Below are 10,107 nucleotides of genomic sequence, written 5' to 3'. Positions count from 1 at the left end.
ACTACTAAGTCACTTCAGTCGTGTCCAACTCTGTGCGACCCCGTAGACGGCAGCCCACCAGGCTCCCCCGTCCCTGGGATTCTCCAGGCAAGAACACTGGAGTAGGTTGCCATTTCCTTCTCCAATGCAGGAAAGTGAAAAGCAAAAGTGAAGTCGCTCGGTCGTGTCCAGCTCTTAGTGACCCCATGGACTGCAGCCCACCAGGCTCCTCCGTCCATGGGATTCTCCAGGCAAGAGTACTGGAGTGGGGTGCCATTGCCTTCTCCTTTTAATATTTATTTTTTAATAATTTTATTGACTTATTTATTTATGGCTGTGCTAGGTCTTGGAGAAGGCAACGGCACCCCACTCCAGTACTCTTGCCTGGAAAATCCCATGGACAGAGGAGTCTAGCAGGCCATGGTCCATAGGGTTGCAGAGAGTTGGACACGAGCTAAGAGGCTAAGCATGAGCACACGTGCTGGGTCTTTGTTGCTGCTTAGGCTTTGCACTAAGGAGAAGGCAATGGCACCCCACTCCAGTGTTCTTGCCTGGAGAATCCCAGGGACGGGGGAGCCTTGTGGGCTGCCGTCTATGGGGTCGCACAGAGTTGGACACGACTGAAGTGACTTAGCAGCAGCAGCAGTAGCAGCAGCAGGCTTTGCACTAGTTGTGGACAGCCGGGGCCTATTCTGGTGGTTTCTCATGTTGTAGAGCTAGGGTGAGTGGGCTTCAGTAGTTGTGACATGTGGGCTCAGTAGTTGGGACTCCTGGGCTTTAGAACACAGGCTCAGTACTTGTGGTGCATGGGCTTAGTTGCTTCGAAGCATTTGGGATCTTCCTGGATCAGGGATCCAACATGTGTCTCCTGCATTGGCAGGTGAACTCTACCACTGAGCCGTCAGAGAAGGCACAAGGATAATCTTAAGTTACCCAAAGATCGCCAAAACTGTGTGCCTCTCCCAGCTGGTCAGTGGTGCATTCAACATCCTTCCCATGCTAGGGTATAAGTGTGTGTGTTAGTCACTCAGTCATGTTCGACTCTTTGAGACTCCAGAGACTGTAGCCTGCCAGGTTCCTCTGTCCGTGGGGATTCTCCAGGCAAGAATACTGGAGTGGGTTGCCATTCCCTTCTCCAGAGGATCTTCCCAAGCCAGATATTGAACCCACATTTCTCACATTGTCGGCAGATTCTTTTCTGTCTGAGCCAGGGAAGAGCAGTGTATAAGTAGCAGGTTGCAAGAGAGGATATTTCTCCAACCCCTTCCCAGTCCTGTTGATGTCCATCAAAATAAGAGTTAAAAACTTCAAAACAATCACATAAAAATTTGGGCTTCAGTCTTCACAGAGCTTTAGCTCATCCCATTGATGATTGCCAGACTTTAACTTCATGAGACCACATGTTGGATATTTCCAGAAAGGAGTCCTTTAACACACATTCCCAGCTTGTACTCTCATTCAGATCTGAGAGACTATCATAATACTGGCCAAACATGCATGTGAAAAACAGGTTAATATTTATTCCTTCAATTAATTTTTTTCAATACCTGCTTCAGTTCGATGAACATTTAAGAAGGAAGACCCGGAGAAGACATCAAGGCCAAGTGAAAAGACTCTTCCAAATTTACGTGGCTGGCTGGTTAAGCAGTCACCTCAGGACCTGGGTCTGTACCCAGGTTAGGGTACTACTATAAGGAGAGAAACTTATAGGAGACATTAATGCAGCAAGAAAACAAAACAAAATTTGAAAAAAAAAGGACAACATTTTAAGATAAACAGGGACTTTCCTGGTGGTCCAGTGGTTAAGATTCTCAACACAGGGGTCCTCGGTTTGATCCATGGTCAGAGAACTCAGTGCCTCAACTAGAGATCCTGCATGCGGCAACTAAGACCTGGTGCAGACAAAAAAAAAAAAAGTGTACAAAATACACCATGTTTAGTTGTTTAAAATTCTTTTGTGACTTCCAGAAATTACTACCAAGAGCAGAAAAGCAAAACAATGCATGAGACATCACACACAAGATTAACAATTTAGTCTGTTTTTCTGGGTAAAACATTCTAAATGCCCAATATAAACTGCTAATAAGATGTTTTAGATCAAAAGACTTTCTGACAGCCAGAACAAAACCCGGAACTAAATCCTAGGAGTACGTGAATGATGAGCCTATTGCCTTTTTTACTATTATGGAGCAGGCTCTAGTCTCAATTATGTGATAGATTAAGTTGATGCCAAAATATTTCTGTTCTAATGCTTTCTTTGCTTTATGTCACATCTTAGTCTGCAAATGTATAATCACAGGAATAAAAATATAATAGAAATAAGAGCTGTTAAAGATTTTAGTCCACATCTTAAGTGACCTTACTGAATTTTCTTACCTGATTTTGACATTGTTGTACTCCTTGAATGACAAACATCCAATTCACAAACACCAGGATGTAAACAACTGCCTTAAAAATTCATTTGTGGAAAGAAATTTTTTGTTTGTTGGAATTTGGTCTTATGTGAAAAGTATGGGAAAGAAAAGAGTTTTTTAAAAACATGTTTTTCATCAGCTGATTCCCAGTTTGTCCTTCAATATGGCAAACAACCAAGGGCATGAGACTTATGACACTTAAAAGATTTAGTCTTATGTGACTTAGATATATACAAGACTTCCGAAGACTATTGAGGGAAAACATTATAAGGTCTTTCATATTTACTTTATTTTTTTTAGCTTGTCATTTCCATTGAATCCTTCTATCAGAAAACTCTGTCTCTTAAGAGGTTAATGTCTAAAATATTTCCATAACTCCTACAACTCAAAAGAAAAACAAACAACCCCCAATTTAAAAATGGGATGGGATCGTAACAGACATTTTTCCAAAGAAGACATATAGATTGATCAACAGGTGTATGAGAAGGTGCTCAGCATCACTAATCATCAGGGAAATGCAAATCAAAACTACTCTCATACTTGTTAGAATGGCTACTTTCAAAAGGCAAGAAATGACAGGTGTTGGTGAGAATGTGTAGAAAAAGGAACCCTTATGTTTTACTGATGGGAATGTGAATTGGTGCAATCACTGTGGAAAAAACAGTATAGAAGTTCCCCCCAAGATTAAAAATAGAACTATCAGTTGATCCAGCAATTCCAACTCTGGGCATTTATTTGAAGGAAATGAAAACACAGACTCAAAAAGATATTGGTACCCATGTTTGCTGCCATATTATTTATAGTAGTCAGGACGTGGAAATAAGAAGTGTCCATCAGTGGATGAATGGTTAAGGAACATGTGAGAATATACATATTTCTCCAGCTCCTATACTTCAAGAAGCACCATCTGCATTCAGTTCAATTCAGTTCAGTCGCTCAGTCATGTCCAACTCTTTGCGACCCCATGAATCACAGCACGCCAGACCTCCCTGTCCATCACCAACTCCCAGAGTTCACTCAAACTCACGTCCATCAAGTCAGTGATGCCATCTAGCCATCTCATCCTCTGTTATCCCCTTCTCCTCCTGCCCTCAATCCCTCCCAGCATCAGGGTCTTTTCAAATGAGTCAACTCTTCGCATGAGCTGGCCAAAGTGTTGGAGTTTCAGCTTTAGCATCAGTCCTTCCAATGAACACCCAGGACTGATCTCTTTTAGGATGGACTGGTTGGATCTCCTTGCAGCCCAAGGGATTCTCAAGAGTCTTCTCCAACACCACAGTTCAAAAACATCAATTCTTCGGCGCTCAGTTTTCTTCACAGTCCAACTCTCACATCCATACATGACCACAGGAAAAACCATAGCCTTGACCAGACGAACCTTGTTGGCAAAGTAATATCTCTGCTTTTCAATATGCTATCTAGGTTGGTCATAGCTTTCCTTCCAAGGAGTAAGTGTCTTTTAATTTCATGGCTGCAGTCACCATCTGCAGTGATTTTGGAGCCCAAAAAAATAAAGTCTGACACTGTTTCCACTGTTTCCCCATCTATTTCCCATGAAGTGATGGGACCAGATGCCATGATCTTCATTTTCTGAATGCCGAGCTTTAAGCCAACTTTTTCACTCTCCTCTTTCACTTTCATCAAGAGGCTTTTAAATTCCTCTTCACTTTCTGTCATAAGGGTGGTGTCATCTGCATATCTGAGGTTATTGATATTTGTCCCGGCAATCTTGATTCCAGCTTGTGTTTCCTCCAGCCCAGCGTTTCTCATTATGTACTCTGCATATAAGTTAAATAAACAGGATAGGAATGCCTGTATTTGAGATCTGGATCTGCCACATAAAAGCAGATGTTATGAATTTAAAGATGTCATTTAGCATCTCTGAGTTTTCTTATCTGCTAAAAATGATAGTTGAGACACAACTCTGATTTTTTCAAAACAATGTTATTGTAAAGATCAAATGAGCTGATTGTACATCAAAAAGTTTTCTAAAGTGCTGTAAGAAATCAGAGCTATAGTGATAAAATATTTGTTTAAAAATGCAAAGTAGTATCTCATTTTTCTTTCACTAAAATCAGAAAAAAACTAGAGAGGTTTACAGTGGCATGACATTTTTTGGCCCTGAATCCATTTTACTGGACCTTTGCTACACAATTCAGATAACAATTTTTATTAACTCATCTGATTTTAATGATGCAATACTGTTTATAACAGATAGCACGCGTATGTTTGCCATTAAGAATTTCAACCAGTTTCTGTAATATATTATGTGTTAAGAGGTAAAGGATGGAGAGAAGCATACTAGGCATTGATTTTTTTTACTTTACTAATAAAACTTTTACTAAGTACCTTCTGGAGAAAATATAGAGAAGGCTTCCCAGGTGACCCGGTGGTGAAGAATCCGCCTGTCAATGCAGGAGTCGTAGGTTCGATCCTTGGGTCAGGAAGATCCCCTGGAGAAGGAAATGGCAACCAATGCCAGTATTCTTGCCTGGAAAATCCCACGGACAGAAGAACTTAGTGGGCTATAGTTCATGGGGTCTCAAAGAGTCAGACACGACAGCACATGCACTTCTACTTCTACTATTCTACCAAAAGTTACAAATGGCCAACTTCAAGTACAGAAAAAAATTTTTTTAAAGGAAAGAAACCAAACTTGAAAATAAAGAAAAGCCTTCAGGTAAGTCTTTTCTCCAGCCAAGAAGGATGTGCTCAAAGCTTGTTCAAATAAAGAGAGGAAGGAGCCATTAGAACAATAAGAATTGTTGATATCAAAGAACATAAGAATGGTGTCAAGGGAATAACAAAGGCAAGGAAGATAAAGCACAAAAGTACAAGTGTTCTTAAGGGAAACAGAAGTTGAAAAATGCTTGCAAAAAGAGAGAAAGGTAATGAGTTGGGGAACTTGAGACATCCCTGAGGTTTTATGTTCAAGAAGCAGTTATTTGTGTCTGTGTCTATCTCCATCATTAGATTTCTAGCTTCTTAAAGCAAGTTGCATACCTTGGGTTTCCCTGGTGGCTCAGTGGTCGAGAATCTACCAGGCAATGCAGGAGATGCAGGTTCATTCCCTGGCCCGGGAAGATCGTACACGCTATGGAGCAACTAAGTGCATGCGCCACAACTACTGAGTCTGTGCTCTAGAATCCGGGAGCTGCAACCACTGCAATCACACTCACAAACAAAAATAAATAAATAAAACGTATAAATGACATAGCTTTATTCATATTATGCTTGTGTCTCCCAGAGAAGCTAGTTCAGTTTCTTGTCCATAGAAGTTATTCAAAGAGTATTTAGAAGAAACTGAATAAAAGTTGCCTGTGCTGCAGTTTAGATTCTGGTTATGAAATACAGTGATAGAGACATAGCAAGACAAGGCTCAGTAAGTATATACAGGCTCATTTATTTATTATAGACATTCTTAGTGAACACCATGTACTAGGAAGTCTCTGAGGATAGAACAATGAATCATATGTGTTAGGATTCTGCTTTTCTTTACCAAAATATAACCCAGATCTTCCAAGTTTAGCATTAGAACAATTTCCAGATGATCAGGTGACACTTGTACCACACAGCCCTGTCTGTTTCCCCTGGCTTTCTATAGCTATTGGCATCTTCAAACTGATTGCCATTGGGATGGCCCTGGTGGTCCACTGGCTAGGACTCCATGCTCCCATTTCAGGGGGCCTGAGTTCAATCCCTGGTGAGGGAACTAGATCCCACATGCCCCAACCAAAGATCCTGCATGCCTCCACTAAGATACAGCACAGCCAAAATAAATAAATAAGTGCTCCTTAAAATAATAGAATAAAATAAACTGATTGCCCCTGAGATAACCATGCTGAGGGTAGGGAATGGAGTGAAGATTCTCCTTTAGGCAGTTTGGTCCTAGGATAGACAAATGACCCTGTCTTCATTTCCTGTAATCCAGCTAGAATAGTTTATTAAAGATTGGTGGATAACAAAAGGTAAATAAACCTAAATAATAGCATGGATTTGGAAGATCTGAGTTGAAGCTATACTCTGCCTTCAAAGCTCATGTACTACCTTACGGGGGGAAAATGACAAAAAACAAACAGATCTTATCTGTGTCCTTCCTTCTTGGCTCCCACATGGAGGGTATGGGGAGCCACCTTTAATAGTAATTACAAAAATACATTTCCAAACATTCTGACCCAATCTTTGGAGATCAAATTTCATTTCATATCAATTATGGGCCCACCCACTCAGTCAAACCTTCCTGTCTGAAGACTAGCTTCTCTCCTTGGCATGTATCAACAAGAAAAACCTAGTCCTTCAGACTGCACCACAACATAATAGGCTGAATTCTCTCAAGAGATACATACAGTTCAGTATAAGTGAGAAAGTTAATCCATGCAGTGTGGGTAAGATATGCTCTAGTTTCAACTTTGACTCCTAATTAAGGAAATGGGCTCTGTATCTTTTAAAATAATAACAACATAAAGCTAAAAGTTTGTTGACTATGTCTGTATATCCCACCAAACTGCATATGCATGTCATGCAGAAAGAAAAAAAAAAAACACCACATGAACACAAGTCCAAAATTTGAATCCTGAACACTTTGGCTCAAAGCATTCTATAAAGGAAAAGAGATTGCAGGGAAAAAAATTAGAGGAGGAAGAAAAGCTACTCTTCAAATTTCCCCTAGTGCTAGTATAGTTCTGCTGCTGCTGCTGCTGGTGCTGCTGGTGCTGCTGCTGCTGCTGCTGCTGCTGCTAAGTCACTTCAGCCGTGTCTGATTCTGTGGGACCCCATAGACGGCAGCCCACCAGGCTCCCCCGTCCCTGGGATTCTCCAAGCAAGAACACTGGAGTGGGTTGCCATTTCCTTTTCCAATGCATGAAAGTGAAAAGTGAAAGTGAAGTCGCTCAGTTGTGTTCGACTCTTAGTGACCCCATGGACTGCAGCCCACCAGGCTCCTCCATCCCTGGATTTTCCAGGCAGGAGTACTGGAGTGGGGTGCCATTGCCTTCTCCGAGTATAGTTCTAGCAACACACAAATAATCTCCTGTGTCCTTGTAACAGTTCTAGGAATTTAGCTCATTTTATAGGTATGGAAAACAGAATAGCAAGGATCGAAGTGAGTAAATCTGTTTATGTTTAGCTTGTAATTATTGTGTAAACTTTAGCTTCACGTCTTCACTCAATAGATAGTTATTGTGAATTAATTACATATAAGCATTATAATATAACATAGCAGAGACACAGTGACATACATTCTCTGTCCTCAAATTATGCCACTCCAGTAATGAAAGAAAAAAACACTGCACTAATGAGAAGGTCACTCATAAGTACTGAAATAATATTTTAGATGTCAATGTCAGGGAGTGAAAGTAACCCTCTAGTCATTTAAAAAATGAGTGGCTGGTGAGGAAAAAGAGGCAATGAACATGTAATTGAATACTCCCTGGACGTGTTAGTTCAGGTTAAAAATTCTCAAGCTACTTTAAAAATTGAATTTGTTCATTTATATTGAGTCATTTATTCAGAGACAGCCTGAGGGTAGGGACATTAATTAGAACCAATTGTGGCAGATCCAATCTAAAACAGCTCTCCACTTTAAAAGGCAGGGGGAGAAAGGAGTGGGGGAGCAACCTCATGTTTCCAGAAAAGAATTGTTCCAGAAAGATCAAAAAAAGAAAGACAATTATGAAGGGAAGCTGAATCAGAAGGTAAGAAAGGAACTGAGCAGAAAGAGAATGGCTGCTCTAAGAAGTAACACAAACTTCGTCTGGCAGCATACGGTTATGACTAAAAACGTGGACTTAAACATTAAAAAGACCTGGATTTAGATTCTGGCTTCCCTGAGAAATGGTATCTCTGGGTATCTTTGAGCCTCAGGTTTCTCGTCTGTAAAATGGGGAAAATAATAATACCTCTTTCGTTTACATGGCAGCTTAAAGGTTAAGTAACCGAATGCAAATAAAATGCCTGGGACATTGTGTGCTCTCAGTTGGTGGTTCCTATTTATGATGATTCAGTAATTTAAGGAGACTGTGTCCTTGAACTTAGTGAACATTTGGTAATCACTGGTGCCTATTAATTCAATGGAATGCTAAGCTATCTTTAAAATACATTCTACAGCAGCAATCCTTAATTAGTATGTACCTATTCATGGGTGGGGGCATTTTGAGAGCTTGAAGAGAAAGTTTTAGGACGGTGTAATCACAGGAATAGCAGTGGAAAGTGATACTCTGGATTAATGGACAGGGATTGGAGATGCTAGATGTTCCAGAATTCTCTGGAAAGTTCTACACATAAAAAGATGCATGCCCTTGCATCCTATGTGATTTTCAAATGTCCTTCTAGACATTCATGGAGGTATATGATCTGAATCTAGAGCTCTACTCCATTATACATGAATGATTTTAATGTAAATTTTCTAGGAAAGCCATTATTATGTAAATAAAGGAAAGGAGGTATTTTGTTTTGTTTGGAATTTTACCGAGGGTAGTTCACCATCTTGGTAAAATCATGTGACTCATGACAGTATCACCCCGATGACAAAACAACACAGCTGTGTATCAGTCTGCTTTTGTAGTCATGACATTAGAGTCGAAGCTACAAGAGAAAGATAAACACCATATGATTTCAGTCTTACGTAGAATATAACAAAGAAACAAATCTAAAAATGAACGAGTTAAACCAAACAAAAACAAACATGTAGATATGGAGAATAGAGTAATGGTTTCAAGAGGAGAAATGGGGATGTTGGGGAGGCCAAATGGGTCAAAGGGATCAACTGTATAGTGACAGAAATGAAATTTTTAGTCGTGAGTACACTTTAGTGCATACAGAAGTAGTAATACAATGTTGTACACATGAACTGATATAGTATTGTAAACCATTGTTACCTGAATAAAGAATAAATTAAAAAAAAAAAAAGAAAGCTCCTTAAAGGTATACAAAACCTGACTTGTTCATTCTGCCTTCCAGTGAAGTCATGCCTCAGCACTTCATATATTATTTCATTATAAATTGCTTCACTTTTAATTATCCTCTGTATTACAGCTAAGGCATTTTTAAAATAAACTGTTTGGTCATGGTGGTTTAGTCACTAAATCGTGTTCAACTCTTATGACCCCGTGGACTGTAGCCCACCAGGCTCTTCTATCCATGAGATTTCCCAAGCAAGAATACTGGAGTAGGTTGCCATTTCCTTGTTTAAAATAAATTGTTTATATATATTTCACCTAAGGATAATGAAGAAGGTATTACAAAGTATTTGCTATGAATGAGTGTTGGGCCTGATAGGTTGAGAACCATTTTCTAGAATGATATTTAATGTCACGAAAATATATTAACAACATAAGATTAAGTGAAAAAGTAGATTCAAAGCATTACCTATGGATTGATCCCAGTTTTATAAACAAAATGAACAAAATTTACAAAACTCACATTCCTTTCCCTGTAAGATGGGATCACAGTAACCCAGCTGAAGAGATTTCTATGTGCTCCACAGTTCTGTAACACATTGATGGAATATTTTGCTTTATTTCAATTAAATTATAGTAGTGAATTATAGAAGTGTATTGTTTGTGTTTGCAGGGATTAGATGGTAATGAAATATGGATTTTAACCTTGGCTTTATTATTTAAGCCAAGTCCTTTAACTTTTACAGGTTTATTTTGCAATCTGACAAACTTGAAGATACATCATCAATAACACAAGATTTCCAAGCTTTCTGTTACTT

The 10,107-nt window shown here is 39.6% G+C and overlaps 1 long non-coding RNA gene across 1 annotated transcript; it reads right to left on the bottom strand.

Annotated features, from left to right (window-relative positions):
* Window positions 1–638: 638 nt before the first annotated feature.
* Window positions 639–5,732, bottom strand: LOC132659982 (uncharacterized). Its single transcript, XR_009601112.1, has 3 exons — window positions 5,397–5,732; window positions 4,743–4,884; window positions 639–1,871 (listed from the first exon to the last, which is right to left on the bottom strand). It is a non-coding gene; the product is annotated as an uncharacterized LOC132659982 (long non-coding RNA).
* Window positions 5,733–10,107: the final 4,375 nt, after the last annotated feature.

The sequence above is a fragment of the Ovis aries genome, chromosome 6 (assembly GCF_016772045.2).
Source record: "Ovis aries strain OAR_USU_Benz2616 breed Rambouillet chromosome 6, ARS-UI_Ramb_v3.0, whole genome shotgun sequence".
Classification (NCBI taxonomy): Eukaryota; Metazoa; Chordata; class Mammalia; order Artiodactyla; family Bovidae; genus Ovis; species Ovis aries.
The sequence above is the reverse complement of the archived record's forward strand: the minus strand, read 5'-3'. Positions and strand labels throughout refer to the sequence as shown.